Source organism: Tinamus guttatus, unplaced genomic scaffold, assembly GCF_059628265.1.
Source record: "Tinamus guttatus ecotype Peru unplaced genomic scaffold, ASM5962826v1 Tinamus_guttatus_pri_ptg000115l, whole genome shotgun sequence".
Classification (NCBI taxonomy): domain Eukaryota; kingdom Metazoa; phylum Chordata; class Aves; order Tinamiformes; family Tinamidae; genus Tinamus; species Tinamus guttatus.
Genome location: NW_028288649.1, coordinates 10260695 through 10276423, shown reverse-complemented (window position 1 = coordinate 10276423; position 15729 = coordinate 10260695). Strand labels below are relative to the sequence as shown.

Here is a 15729-nt window from a genome sequence, read left to right as displayed (position 1 = left end):
ACATATGATCAAGGGATAACTGTCTAGCAGGTTGTTTATTTAGAAACCAATCTTTTTTTCTTTTCCAATGAGATAGAATGAATAGTGTTCAGTCCCTTAAATAAATAAATAAATAAAAGGATGGGAGAACAATTATATTTGAACACCTGGAGGGAAAAAAAAGGGGGTTAACTAGTTAGGTCCAGACTTTGTGGGGACGATGGAGAATAACAACATTGTGTCACTTTTCATCTTTACAGAATACCTTAGCAGAGAGCAAGACTGACCACTAAAAGAGAAAATCATGTGAGAGGAGAGTGACTGAGCTGGCAATATGCTGCCTGCAACATGATGGAGAATAAGGACAGTGGAGATAATCTGAGAGATAGGGGGCTGGTTAGAACAGAGTAGATTTTTAAAAATATGTTTTGGAACAAGGTCTGCGGACTAAAACACCACCTTGTAAAAATGACTACCAGGTATGTCAACAGCAACAACCAAAAAAAAAAAAAAAAAGAGATTAAAATCTGTAAATCTGTTCTAAAAATGCTTTTGCTTTGGTGCCACAAACCACTCTCTTCATGGTCAAAATACCTTAAAATGTTCAGATTAAAACAAAGTGATTAATCTAAAAAGCAGACACAGTAAATTAAAGGAGCAGGGAGATAACAATCTGATAATACAGGAGCACAGAAGGCCTAATAATGATATTATTATGCACACTAACCAAACACTGACAAACAAATATTCTGTTAATTATATAATCATGCATATGCTTCCTATGCTCGAGATGAATGATTATGGAAAATAACTCTGTTCTTGAAACTCCATATATGTACTTATGCCATATAAACTCCCGACAACGTGGATTAATTTAATTTCTGAGTATCGCTCTGGTAGAGTATTCACTACAGACTTTTGAATGCTGGCATGCAAGCCTCGCTTCGACTAGAGAGCCAGAATTAATGAACGCTGCCATATCTCGACATATAGACAACAATCAGATTTTTTTTTATCAATACCAAACTACTTGGAATAAATTTAAGATACAGATATCTGATTTTCCTTTGACCTATTCCAGTTTGCACTCCACTGCGTCAGCTTTTATATTAAAATGTTCCACTAAAATAAAGATATTTATAATAAAAACATATATAAAGAAGAGAAGATGAATAGATATTGTCATGGATACATATGCAGGCAATCATTTAAACCTGCAGCAATAGGAACATCACATTTTTCATAGCTTCCAGTCAACATGGTGCAGACAAATATATGTTTAATAAAGCTTATTAATCCTTAATAAAGCCATTGCACTGTATTTATGATGTTTAAATGCATCTCGCACGGGGCTGTGCTGAAATGAGACATACTTAGAAAGTTGGACCCCGTTTTCGCAAGTCGGCGGTGAATTCCCGGCGAGCGGCAGCCTCGCTAGCTGCCCCAGCAAGCGAATTCCCCGGCGCGGGTGCTGCCTCGGTGCTGCCGAAGGCCTCCAGCCTTCACGGGTGCAAAATAAAGGAGGAAACTCGGGCCTATGGCTCGGAGCTTGGCTCCGGCGCAAGGCAAACAGAAAGGCCCTGGCAGCAGAGCAAATCCCGGCACAGCCGCACGCTCTCCTTTATCGGATTGCTCGGGGGAGATGGGGCTGATTGGGTTTGGTGCGCGCTCCTGACGCCTCCGCAGCCCCGTCTGGGCACATGGAGCAGCCTGGCACGGCCGCCGCCGCCGCGTGCGCCCGCTCCTGCGGCCCCGTGGCCTGGGCACCTCCAGCTCGAGGCGCTTTCCAGTCTCCTACTCTGCATTTCTCCATCAAACGCCAACCCGAGTGCTCAAGGCGCTCGGGGCGCGTTAGCCAAGGCGATGGCAGAGTCCCCCACGCCCCACGCAAAGTGACATCCCAACCTAGATCCTTCGGACTGCAACCTGGCCCAGCCTGCAGAGTGTGCCTGTCAAAAAGCAAAAGTGCGAGGAAATGAAATTCATCGCACTGAGAGGCATCGCGCACAAGCTGTCGTCCCCTCTCACATTTTGCATGAGCAATTTCTGCTCGTTTGTGTTCTCTCACATACCAGGTCCTGAAACAGTTACGTAAAATGAATATTTAACTTAAAATAGTCAGCTATATTGAACTGCACTTAATTGCTTATTAAGTGAAGTAAATTATCCTTACCATATTTGTCAGAGGTGAAAAACGTACATATATGGCGACATGTAATGCACTCATTAGTTTACAGACCCCAAATCCCTTGGAAAGTATCAGATATCTACACGGTGTCCCATGGTACAGCATTTTGCAGTTGGATGTCTCAGCTAGCTTGCAGATATGTAAAATCATATACAAACAGACATCTCCCTATTGATTGCTTATGCGATGAGGCTCGTTTACTCCTGCAAACATTTTCTGCAGCCTCTTTCAATCATGGCATCTTCTTTTAAAAATAGGATTAGATAGGAATATGCAAAACATGGTTTGGCCTAAAATAAACTACTTTTAGTCAAACCACCGCACCGTTTTGCATAAGTGCCCTTCACTGCCATACGCCTATTTCAACCATGCTGGTTTTTATTACTGACATAAATACACACGTTTCCTGGGGTGAACCCCCAGAGTCATTTCAGTTTGCCCCTTGCTGCCAAGCAAGTCACTAAGAGGCAAATTTCTGGAAAAAAAAAAATATACAGAGTAAAAAAATGCCAGAACTGTTTGGCGTGGTGGAGGAAGTGAAGGGTGAGCGTGATCGCTAATAAGAGTGCAGTGTTTCACCTGTGGTTGCCTATAGAAATCCTATCTGGTTCAAACTGTAACAGACAGGTATTCACTTTTTCAAAAAAGATCACAGCAATGAGTATTAATAGATGAACTGGGTAAATTTCACCCATTTGTTCCCCAATCTCAACCTGTGCGGGGGACGGGAGGGAGTTCACTCCTTATGCATATGAGCATTGCAACTTCCACAGGCACTGACTGCACTTAACTTAAAAATCAATCAATATTTTTATATCTCTGAGTTTCAGAACCACTTCAAATAGCAAGCTTCAACTTACAAAAAAGGAATGTGGGCCAATACCCTCTTCTGTCTGTAACAGTTGACTTGATCCTTGATGAACTTGTAATTTCTACGTGGCAGTGACAGCCAAACACTTCCAAAAAAATAAAACAAATAAAAAAATGCAATAATCTTAATGCAATTTAGCATCTGGAAGCAAGGAGAAAAGCTGGCAAAGTATTTGTCCTGCAGGTCACTAATTGCCCACCCTTCCCTGAGAGGTATCCTTTTTTTCCAGGTCACACAACTATGTTTAGTGGGGAACTTGGGGTGATCATTACATCACTGGGTAATTCCTAGGCAAGAGATGGGAATGTAACTGTTAACTGAAAGAAGTGCTAGTTGGTTCATAAACATTTATTTCAGAGGTGCATCTGAAGAGCATCTACTGTAATGTTTTAGTTTACTAAGAACATGGTAACAAATAGTATAAAACGGCTAAACATTCCAGAGGTAAACTGTGATCCACCGACATATAAATCAGGAGAGCTTAAGTTATTTTTTACTTATTAAAAGCAAAGTTAGAGAGAGGTATTTCTAAACTGTTGTGTAATGTACTTTGCTGATTCCACTTACTTTCCCCCTCATGCCTCATTTTCCACGACCTCCAACTATTGCATTTCTTTCCTGGCCTTAAGTGCACCCCGAGTTAATAAAACGTGAGGGTTTTAGGATCACAGGAGCTTAATCCATCAATTCTGAGTGAGGGCGAATTTCACGTATTCCGAGCGAAGCTGCCTGTTATGGTGCAGAACAGTCTGAACCGCTGTGGTTAGCACCACGGAGGGATTATTCAGGCGCTATGAGCTACGGTTCAGACACGTGTTCTGCTGCGCTCCAACACCGGCGATTTCTTACACAGGAACCCTTCATCGCCGGGACACACTGGCCTCTTTCCCACTGGCCTGGGAGTCTGAGCAAAATCTGCTGATAAAGATTGTGCATTGCAAACATGGAAGAGTTTAAGTCTAAGGAAATGGTTAGAACTGATTGATGACTTGAACTATGTCAAACTTTCATTATGAAACCCAAAACCACATGAAATGTCCTGTTTCCAGTTTCGCTGTTAACTCAGAACTCTGCCCAGGTTCTGCTACACTTTTTCTAAGGTTCAAAACCTTTTAAGTAAAACTGTATCTAATTATGGCCAAACCTGACAGGAGTCAATATTCATTGTACATAAAATGCATGCAAAATGTGTGGTTTCGGTGTAAAACAAATTGAAAGTTGGTGGTTTTGGCCGAATTTGCTTTTTCTTCTCATGATGTTTCCAAACTCAAACTCAGAAGGTTCCACAATAACAAAGACCAAATGAATGTTTTCTTTTTTTTTTTTTTCCACAGTTCTTTTAAAGAACAAGATACCTGTTAATATTCATAGTTCTTTTAAGGAACAAGGTACCTGTTAATATTCAGGCGCTAAAATAAAAAAGCTTTAGCATATGGAGTGTCATGAAGATAAAGGTCATTTACACAAGTGTCAGGGTATACTTAGTATAAATGCACACAACATAAGGCAAAAACAAGTCACTTCAAAACGTTCCTTCATGTACCCTGTAAATGTTGAAAAATACTTTTGCTGAATTTCAAAAGAAAACAGAAGAGGCAAAAAGGTAAAAGAAAAAAACGGAGAAAACATAACAAAAATGTATTCAAATACGTAATATATCTATTTGCTAAAACAGCTACATTTCTAGATTTCCTGTTAAGCGACCACAGTGGAAAGGGATCATGATAGATAAGAGAAGTTGTGAATCTACTAAAATGGGGCATTTTTTAGAGTGAGAGGAGCTTAATATTTATGACATTTTGTTTCTATTCTGGTGAAAGTGCTTGGGGTAAATGCCTCAGTAATTGTGTAAAAAGTATTTCCCACATTAAATACAAAAACTTTGGAGAAAAAGTTTGTGTTTTACATTGACTTAGGAATATCTGAGTAAGGAGTATGTGGGAAAAATAAAGCATGTACATGAAGTTTCATAATAGACTTTCAGCTAGGTTAGAAGAAATAACCTACAGAGCAATTATTTTCACAGCATCCATGTCCATTTCCTTAGGATATCTTTTATATCTCATTTTAAGTCTGGCAGGTTATTTTACTGGTTCCTCTCTGTATTGTTTTTTTGTTCAAAAAAGTGGGTAACACGCTCACGAGAAATTTTGAAGTACTCCGCTCATGAAAAATCTGCAGTGCATTCTCTGAAGTCATTTTTTTATAGGACAGAAAATATCTCTGTGCCACACCTGAGGATGTGCAGCTTCAAGTGTGGGTGGGGCCCGGTGAAGAAATGCTCCAAATCGTTGCAGTCCTAGAAAATTATTTTCCCTATCAACTTACCTGTGTTTCTGAAACACAGGGTGTCTTCAAATACAACAGCTCCCCAATAGGCAACTATGTATGAACTATGCAAACAACGACAACAACAACAAAAAGATAAACCTGTCATCACACATCTAAGCCAGTGATTGAAGCTATTCTATAATCTTCCCTATAAAAAGAGGAAGCAAACATATTCTGCATTTCTTCTACTTGGTACCAACTGGTACCAAGTACTGCTGCTGTGGGAATGCAGCAAAGGATTATTATCTACTTGATACAGGTGGGTGCAAATCTTTCTATGACCAAAAGAAATATTTTGCCCAGTCAATACTGAACTTAATAAAAGGCAGCAAAGCAATCTGCTTCATTGTCAAATGATTGAAAGAAATTTAATTAATGCCTCTGGAGGGAACGCCTATATAAGTATCACAATCACAAGAATGTGTGCATATGCATATATGAATATATATGCACAGTCATAGTCTACCCTGTTGCTTTAATGTCACTAGCACTATAGGCCATAAGCAGCTGAAGGCAGAACTGAACCCAGACAATTTAAAATATCGTGCTGACATAATTTTAAGGTTAAAAGACATGCTGTAATTTATTAGAAGTTTAAATGCTAGCTTCATCAAAGGATTACCCTAGAGAAAGGCAATGCCAGCAGACAAACAAATTACAAACAGTAAGTTAGGAATGGTGGGGAAATGAGTTTATGCCACACTGAGAAAAAAAAAAACACAAAACCCAAAAAACAAAAAACACAAAGATGCACGAAAAGCAGTATGCTATGTTAGATGTTTATCTATACATAAGAGACAGGTGTCACAAAAACAAAACAAAAAAATCATGAAGCTAAGGAGAAACTTTAACTCACCAGTTTCCATCTGTTATATCTGAATTCATGCATAATTGATTATTCTTGACTGGTAAGTTCTTTTTTTTCACTAGCCTAACACAGTTTTCTAAACATTATGTGTTAAATCACCACCAAAGTAAAGGGTGTTTGAGAAACCGTAAGGGCAGAATAAAAATTTTTAAATGAAAAATAACATGTCAGTTAATAATAGAGCTGACCTATGTTTAAGAGAGAAATTTTAATCATGTGCATATTAAATATTAATAACCTATTCTGTTATTGTTATAATAAGGTTAAGTAAGCTTCTCCATGCTTAAGGAAAGAGAAAAAGTAGGAATATGTAACAGTGAAAAAAGCGCCGAGAAGCAGAGACATAAGGAAAATGTGTCAACAATAAACAAGAGGAAATGAGAAAGAAGGAAAAGATGAAGGTGGAAACTAATCTCTATGTGTCATTATGACTGCCAGAGTACTGGCAAAGAAGCAGCATCCTTTTATTTCAATTTTAATCATTTCTGAATTTTAATACCCTGCTCCTTTTGTAATTCTCCTGGCATTCCCTATATGCATCCATCCCAGCCAAAACACCAGTGTAAATTAAATGGCACGCAACCACACCACTGATGTAGTTCTCCCAGTAGAACCAATTGAGTGACCAAAAAGCAGAGGAGGTATGACTACTTTATGTCCCCGTAGACCACTAGCCAATTAAGTGACTTAATGTTCTTCAATTCCTTTAATTTTGAAAAGAAGGGCAGTGGTTAGGTAACCCGGCAATATACAGCCATTAAAAAAAAAATAAAGCAAGCCAGTAGTAATACAATAATCAGTGACCATCAGGGCCTGGAAAAATGAGTTTGCTCTCACTGGCACTAAGGAGCATCACATGATTATTTAATTACAGCTCTAATTTTTGTCTCGTGGATGGCAACATATCAACAATTAATAGGGCAAATAGAGGAGACTGCATTTTTAAAGAGACAGGACCTATATGAAATACTGCTTGGAAATGCAATGTATCAAACCGGATAATATTTCTTAAGGCATACCTTCCATCACGCCACACAAAAAATGAGCTTCTATAGGTTTAGTTTTTTTGCATGGTATCTATCTTTTAGAATGCTTAGAAATTAACAACCGCACCTATGAGTATCCTAATGTTCATTTTAAGTGGTAATGCATAAGCCAGTTTCTCAGAGGACATACAATCCAAATAAAGTCAGTAGTGGAGCCTCAAGTTTCAAATGAAAAAATGTTACTACGACATGATCACATCTTTTATCTCAAAAAAATATATATATTAAAAAATTATTCAGGAATAGCCAAAAAGATTGTGGTATCCAGTGAGTCAAGCGAAAAAGAAAAAAAAAAGAGGAAAAGGAAAAGAAAGTCAATAAAATACAGTCAATGGGACAGGGGTTGATTTTGATTGATTGATTCTGCTGGGAGAGTTTCTTACTAAGAACACTGAAAGGAAGGGCCCAGCACCAACACTGCGGCGCTCCTGCACAACACCGCTATGTAAGCAGCAAACCCCCAAACGTCCCAGGAGGACATAGGCAGGGTTGAGAGAAAAGATCTGCTCTGCAACGTTTGGCTGCAGGTCCCGTTTTGCCCCGTGTGGCAGGTGACCTCCGTGCAAACCCCAGGGGACTCTGCCACACGCAGCTGCACAGCGCCTCGCAGGAGCTGCAGGATTATTGGAGCCTGCAGAAGGAAAACCCTAATTTCACGTGCCCGATCTTCCTTGCAAGCATGTTCCTTTCCCACAGCAGTGTGAAGACCAGATTACTAATCACATACATGTATATTACCCATAATGTATTTATTTCAGACAACATTCAACAGCAGACGTGGGAAAGGCAAGCTGCAATTTTCCTCTAAACAAGAAGATGTTCATGTGGATAAAACAAACCTATGAAACTATACTAGAATTTTTTCAGTCTTACTTTTCAATACAACCTGAACATGTTTTTTTGTTTGTTTGTTTGTTTTGTTTTGTTTTGTTTTTGTGCTAAACCTCTTCAACAACCAAAGAAATGCTGAGTTTGGGCCCCTGTACAGAGATGAAGAAAAAAAAGAAAGCCCTGCCAAACAACAGTTCAAGTAATATTGAAAAAGGAAAAGTATTATAAATTTTTTTTTTTACAATAAATGCCCCACTCCTCCTGCAAAATGTGTAAATTAAGTTGTTTTCATTGAAGACATGAACATTCTGGATTGCAGATCTTAATCTATAATCTTAAAAAGAAAGCTGGCAAGCAAGAGCTTGTATGTAAAAGTATATATCATGCTTTTTATGCACTGGTTACTATACAGATAACAAGTCTCACAAAGACTGTAATTAAATGTCTAGTGCAGAACTAACACTAAAAAGCATTCAGTATTATTATATTACAATGAATCCTTAGAAGCTAAAACCGTCATTTTTTTTTAAGTTTTAAGATGACTTTAATTATTCTTGAGACTTCTTATATTTATCCAGAAAGCCCACCTATGATGAAAAACACTAATAACTTAAAATCTTTTCAATATATGTCTCCACAAATATATTGAATTAATCTTTGATTGTGAATGTTTTTAAATCCGCTCTGAAGTTTCTTTTCACTTTATTTTTTGCCTTTGCTTTTTTCTGTGTGTGAGTTTTTGTGGTACATGTGCATACGTGCTCTCTCTCGCGCTTTCTCACTTTTATTTAACATATTAGAATTGGGGAAACCAGACGTGTTTGATATCTCAACTTTAGATGCTGCTTATTGCAAATGCTTTTAATTACCTGTCTATTGCAAACAGGCATATTCTTAGTAATGTTACTGTAAAGCAAATACGTCTGTAGCACCTTCACATGCAGGTTTCAGTTCCGAGTAGCAACTCTTTGCACTTGTGCTGTGCAATGTTTTCCATCCTAAGACTGATTTAAGACTATAAAGAACTAATTAATCCTACAGTGCTCCATGAAACCTATGTGCTAGTGATTTTATAGGTGGGTAACAGGACCCGAGGCATATTAAAGCCACGTTTGCAGAGATGCTGCATGTAGCAGCTTCCTCGCCTTGCACGTGAAATCGCGAGCGCCGTGCGCTTTCAAGCTGGGCTTCTGCGGGGAAGAGCTGCGGCAAGGGCTCACTCGGCACTTTGCCCAAGAGGACACGTTTTGTCAGCATCAGTGCTGACACCGGGCCCTGGAGCTCCAGACACGGGGGACGATTAAGGGACAGGCCACCAGGTAGCGTCTCCCGGCCAAGCGCATCGCGGGGAGCAGCAAGTGGGGCATCATGCCAACCGTCGCTGCTGGCCCAATGGATCCTGCCATGGCAGGATCCCGGGAGGATGAGATGCACTCTAGGTTTAAAGCACCTCCCTCACCTCCTCAGGTCATGTCATGTCCTAATGCGCCAAGTGGAAGGGCTGGAGCGGATAGGTGCTGGGAGGCAGGCGAGACTGGCGCAGCTGACGGACGTTGCCCATCCGGATGCTTTGTCAAAAGGTGCTGTTCGGGTGACCAGGGGTCTGTGAGCAAGCGAGTAGCCTCTCCTGCCTATCTATCTAAACTGCCCTTCACCAAAGGAAATCATGATATAGCAAGAGCTAATCATCCTGGAGCCATAGCTGTGCAGAAGAGTCACCTGCAATGCTCTAGAGCAACTTGGGACATACCTGTAAGACGGCCCTTATAGCCCGTCCTAAGCACAGCAGGCACATATACATATGGAAAATGGGTCTCAGGAGAGATCAGTGTATATGTGCACTCTTCAACAGCAAAACGGCAACCTTGGTGCATGCAGGGAGTGTTTACACGCCGCTCATCCCGCACAAACACCTAACACCGACCCCGTGGCATAAGTGTAAAAGCGAAGGCCTACGAATCTCCCCAGAGAGCCTCCTGACTTGTGCCGGGGTGCGTGAGAGGCAAGTCAGGCCCAACAGGTTTAAAAAGAGATATTACCAATTCAGACAGTGCCTGGGGTATGTTACTGTGCTCTGTTAGAGCACTCCACGATTCCTCTGCTCTTGCTATCGCACTATCCAAGATTACACAGAGTAAGGGCAGATTACAACTAGTACGGGAGATAAGGACAAGATCAGCGCATATCAACAAGGTCAGTACCATAAATTCCATTTAATATTAGTCTCTATAAAGATTTATGCTTATTGAGAGCATCACAATGCAGAAACCATGAGAAAGTCAACATTTACAAAGCAGCAAACGGATACCAATTAGGTAACAAAGTGCTGGTGATAACTGTGGTAAACTGAGATGCCACAGGATGGCAAATGTCAGAAAACACCTACTTTTTTTGAAGGCACTACTATAGCATATCCTTTCCACAGTAACAATTACAAGTTGTGGTCAGGTTCCGTAGAGAGTTCATGATACTAGTACCGAAGGGACTTGACATACAAGCTAACCATGTTAAATATCATAATTTCAGAAATTTGGAGCAAAATGGGCCCCTCAGGTAAAGATTATTAATGGAATTCCCTGGCAAAGGATTTAGGGATGCTTGGCAAACTTTGAGGTACTCACGCTAAGGTTATGTGCAGGTTAACAGTGAGTCACTTGGGCTGATTAGTCCAAGACAGAAAGCAATATCAATGGAGTTTGCTGACGTGGATTTTATAAAGTTGCAAAATTTTAGTGTAACAAGCAATAAGAACTGCAAGTGACTCTTTAACCGTCAAACTGTTTTACTTTTTTTTTTTTTTTAGAATCAGTAGCAACTTTGTGACAACTAAAGTTTAAAAAATGCACTTGATTGCATAGTGACAGATTTGCAGAACATTTTTCATCACACACACATATGTGCTTTCAGTTATTAATAAAATGCTTCTGCCCTTAATCTGCCGTTGCCTGAATATACAATTTCAGTGACTTGGATAGACAAATACTGTTAAGGAATTCTGTTTTCCCTAGTTGAAGTGCAATTGAAAATCACCAAGTAAAACTGAAGACTGTTTCTTTAAAACTGGCTTCTGCATGCCATAAAGGAATACAGAATCATTTTTCTTTAAAGTTCCTCTCGGAATGGAACGATAACAAAACTTTCTCTTCTTTCCCCCTTTTTATATTTATTTATTTTTTACTCCCACCCCCTTTTAAACATGGAAGACTCGGCTGCCCCGGATAAAACTGCAGGTAGATATTAAAATGGAGACAGACATTATTTAGTGGCGACAGGAATATAAATACACGCACTAACCTATAAACCGGTGTTTACTTCAGGAAAGTAAGTCATATTTTTCCTCTGATTGCTGTGCTGTCAGTTTAATGCAGCGTAAATAAACAGTAGGTGCATGATAGCTTTAAGTAGAAAGTGTTCATTCCACAAGAGGAGCAGATTACTGGAGCCTGCTGCCTATAATGGCAAAAGCAGAACTTCCATTTTACCTGGAAATATATCCTCCCATGCTAAGAGATTTGTGGCTTTTCTATTAAATTAATTTGTCAGAATTCTATGAAAAATACTACACAGGCAAAGAACTTCACCCAAAACATTCATTTTTGCAGCCCTCAACTTGAACCGTTTGAAAAAACAACTCCTCTGTAATTTCATCATCCCATTGCTCTAAATGAAAGCTCTATATAATCAACCTAATATAACAGAAAATAAAATGATATATAGAATGCCTATACTTTGAGTTATTCTGTTCTTATAAATATATTCCCTGACTGAAAGTAAAAAAAATCCCCTTTGGAAAAAGCAATGATTTCTAAGAAGATTGTATATACACTCTACATCTATTAACATAAATTATAAGAAAGTAAAATGTTCCAGATGTGTTTAAACTGTTGTAGAAGGAAAGTTTGTGGCTTCGTTGTATATGTATTAAATATATCTAGAGAGAGCAATGCCAGTTATGTACAAGGCAATAAAATGCTTCGGTAGAATCTATGTTAAAAGAGCATAGTTCTCAGATATAGGACTAAAACATTTAGAAAGTCATATTTCCTCTATTTTAAATTCAAAAATTTACTTTTAATAGCATTTTTTCTATATATTTCAGTCTATTTAGATAATAAATACAGTAATCTACTAGCTTTTTCTGAAAAAAAAAAAAAGATGAAACCTTAGGAAGGACTTCAAATTTTATCTGATGGCACTCAGATTAGAAAACAGGTGACAACAGAAGTGCTTCCAAAACCTGAGCATCTGATACAATATTTGATTGTTAAAAGATTTTTTTTTTTCCAGGAATACCAGACTATTTCGTCTGCATTTCCCAAACTGCAGTCACACGCTTTCAAACCCCCCGACCAGAAAGGCAGAGTAAGTGAGCACGTATCAGGACTTCCCTACCCTTTAGACGCTTTTGTGATGAAGGGGTGAGCGTTCCTGCAGGACTTGGCGTTCGGACGCCCGCGGGGCAGCGGGAGGCACCGTTTGGGTGTCCCCAAAGAGCCGCAGCAATAAGGGCAGGTGCTGCCCGCCGGCCTCCGGGGCCTACGCTGCCGACCCCAGCGGGACCCTCCTCAAACACAACCCCGGGCGGCTGGGACAGATGCCCTGCGCAAAACGGCGCGTGCCACCACCGAGCGACTTCACGTGCCTTACTGCTCTTTCGCAGCAGGTTAGGATTTCTGCGTATCACTAAAATACCAGGAGACCAGAAAGAGAAACTGTGATAGCTGCTTTCCCATTTAAAGTGTCAACAACAAAGAGTCTAAAAAGGAAACTGCTACTTTTTTAAAAGTGTATGCACAAAAAGCATTCCATTTAAATGTTTTTTTGTTCCAGTAAACTCTTTTGCATACAAAGGACTTATTTATTACATATTTGAACTTGTGGGAAAAAAAAAGAGAGAGAAGGAATGCACTGATTCCTGAAATAACTCTACAGGCTTTTTGGAGACTTTCCTCCTCTATGTTCTTGTTCTCCTTAGAATAGCCTTATTCCAGGGGAAGAGGAATTCCTGGGGTCAGTTGTTTCTTTTGCACTAGCCATTCGTGTTCAAGAGGGCCATACAGAGCGCGGTACCCGAGGATTTCAGTTTTTCTCCTATTGCCTTCTAACGTGTGCGTGCTATCTGCTCATCCACACGCTACCATGCACGCACGTTACCTTTTCTGCTTGCTCTTTTTGTTACCTACTCTCTGCAATTGCACGTTCCTGCGTAAACCGGTGCTTTGACTAGAAAAGCAAGGGAATGTCAACAGCAATCTGAAACGGAAAATGAGGTGGAAAATGAGTGTGCGTGCAAATGTGCTAAAAAGCATATAGGAACACGGGAGTGAAAAGCGCACTCTGAAATTCTGCAAACAGTGCTGCCGAGTAATGAGACGATACAAATTATAGAGAACATCCTACATTCATGCCTTTACACTCCATGCTTACTGTTGCAAGTTGGTTTTGAATAGTGCGCCTGATTTGACACATTTCTAGCTAGTGAGTGTGTTAAATGTCTGAAGAGATAGTGAAATATCCAAGCATTCCTTGTGCTAACTAAAGTTGAAATTTTACACTTATTGTAACCTTTTCTAACAATGTGAGAAAAACAGAGTAAATATATTAAATTTGTTTCACAACAGATGCTTAGGTTGTTAATATTTAAGATGCCTATTCATGCTATTCCTGTCTGCACATTTGTCAAAAATGTAAGCTTGAATGCTAATGTTTGCCAGCAGACTACAGCAGACAAATATACGGATGCACTATACCAAAATAATATAAAGTGGGAATAAGGGACGGCTGCAACTCGCACTCAAGTAGTGCGGAGCAGCGTGAGGGGCTCCCAGGGGCTCCTGCCCGCCTTGGAGCAGCTGAATTTGCGGGTTATTTTCACGGAGGCAGCGCCGGTGCCGAGCTCCGCTCCGCTCAAACTCCGGCCAGCGCCGACGGCTCCGCGAACTTGGCGTTTGGGCGAAGTTTCCCTCGAGGGTGGCGGAGCCCGGAGCCCGCCAGGGGAAAACTTAAAGCGGGGCAGGTGCCTGCCAGGAGCGCGGCTCCCTCCCGGCGCTGGGTGCGCGCAGACATCGAGGAAAAAAATAGAAAAAAAAAAAAAAAAAGAGAGAGAGAAAAAAAAGACGGTGGTTTGGGCAAAGCTCAGGCGGAGGTTTTGCCGGCGGAGCGAAAGAAAAAAAAAAAAAAGAAAGAAAAAGAAAAAAGAGGGGGGGAGAAAAAAAAGAGAGTGACAGCGCGGAGCGCGCACGGGAGGCGCCGGCGCTGCCGCCCCCGCCGCGCTGCGGGCCGGGGGCGCGGGCCGCCCCCCGCCACGACGCCTCGCTGCGCTGCGCTGCGCTCCGCAGCGCGCAGCCCGGCGGCCCCGCCGCGCTCCCGCCCTCCGACGGCTCCCCGCGCCCTGGCCGCGGTGTCCAGCGCCGGGGCGAAGTTTGCCAAACTTTTGGGAGCGCTCGCGGGGGGCTGCGTGTCCCCCCCTCCCCCCAGCCACGTCCCTTCCCTCCCTTCCTCCCTCTCCTTCGCGCCCCCCTGCGCGGGGGCGGCGGCAGGTGCGCGGCGCGGAGCCTCCGCCGCTGCTGCCCCCCGCGCCCGCTCTGCCCCCCGCGCCCTCCCCACCGGGCCGAGGAGCGACTCACGCATGGGAGCGAGGCCGGCGACACCTCCGGCTGCCGAGGCGCCCGCGAAGTTAATTGCGCCGAAGTTCAAGTTGTCTGCGCACCATCGGCAGTGGGCGTTTAAAGGAAGGAGAGCGAGGAGGAGGAGGGGGAGGGCGCAGGGGGGAGAGGCTCGCGCGCACACGCGCGCACACACGCGCGCACACGCACACGCGCGCCCGAGCCGCCGCGCCGAGGAGCAGCCGGCACGGGGAGCAGCCGGGCAGCAGGTACCGGCGCGGGGCCCGCGCGTGTTTGCGCGTGTCCGTGCGTGTGCGCGCGCTCCCGCCGCGGCCGCGCACGGCGCCCGCGGGCGGGGCGCGGTGCCCGCGCGGAGGGGGCGGCGGGGCCGCCGGGCAGCGCGGAGCCCCGCGCGGCCCCATTGCCGTCTCCGCGCCCGCGGAAGGGCCCCGCGCCGCCTCGGCTCCGCGGCCCTGCGCGCCGGGGCCGCCCCGACGGTCCCCGCCGCCCTCTGCGCTCCGCGCCGCGCAGCCCCCGCGCTCCCCCCCGCCGCTTCACCTGGCGCGGCGGGCGCCTCGGCACCGCTGCCTCTGAATTCGCCTCTTTTTAAAAAAAAATCTCATTTTTTTTTCGTATAATTTCTCCTTGGGCATTTTTCTTTTTCCCTCTGTTCTTTTGTTTTTAAGACCTTCCTTCTCTGCCTCGCCGAGGCGCCGTTTGGACGCGGAATTCCTGGAAAGTGAACCTGGCGGTGAGGGCAGCTTTCCCTGAAAGCGGCGCCTGCTTCTTATTCCCTAGGAGGCCGAGAAGAGAGGGGACCCTGGACGCCAGCCCAATCGCCTTCCTTATTTGTTTTGTTTGATTTTGTTTGATTTTGTGGCCGCTTTCCCCCTTCAGCTCACGGAATTGACAAATGCATTTCGTGTAGGCACCTTTGCATGTCTAAGAAGCAAGACCGAGACCGTGAAGTTGACACGTCCCCACATTTCTTGGTAAACCAGTGATATGCT

At 42.9% G+C, this 15729-nt stretch overlaps 1 protein-coding gene across 2 annotated transcripts in view; it reads right to left on the bottom strand.

The window, feature by feature from the left end:
* SATB1 (SATB homeobox 1) overlaps positions 1-15325 on the bottom strand; it is an 89202-nt gene extending 73877 nt beyond the window's left edge. Inside the window, exon 1 of one of the 2 annotated variants that reach the window (XM_088521185.1) lies at positions 15278-15325. The gene's annotated coding sequence lies outside the window, so the exon portion shown is untranslated. Of the gene's footprint in view, positions 1-14740; positions 14839-15277 lie in introns of those variants that run through there. The other variant, XM_088521183.1, reaches the window with a different exon arrangement.
* Between the last annotated feature and the right edge of the window lie 404 nt (positions 15326-15729).